A 246-nucleotide genomic window follows, 5' to 3' on the forward strand; every position below is an offset into this window, starting at 1 on the left:
TAATATCTTCATTTTTTCAACATACGTAGCTATTACCCTCGAAAACTAAAACTTTTGCCATAGAAAAAGAGCCTTTAATCACATTCTTTACCATGTGCAATCATAAAATAGTCTAATATCTTCATTTTCCCAACATACGTAGCTATTACCCTCGAAAACAAAAACTTTTGAAATAGGAAAAGAGCCTTTAAGCACTTTCTTTACCATGTGCAATCATAAAATAGTCAAATATCTTCATTTTTTCAA

The sequence above is a fragment of the Artemia franciscana genome, chromosome 6 (assembly GCF_032884065.1).
Source record: "Artemia franciscana chromosome 6, ASM3288406v1, whole genome shotgun sequence".
Classification (NCBI taxonomy): Eukaryota; Metazoa; Arthropoda; class Branchiopoda; order Anostraca; family Artemiidae; genus Artemia; species Artemia franciscana.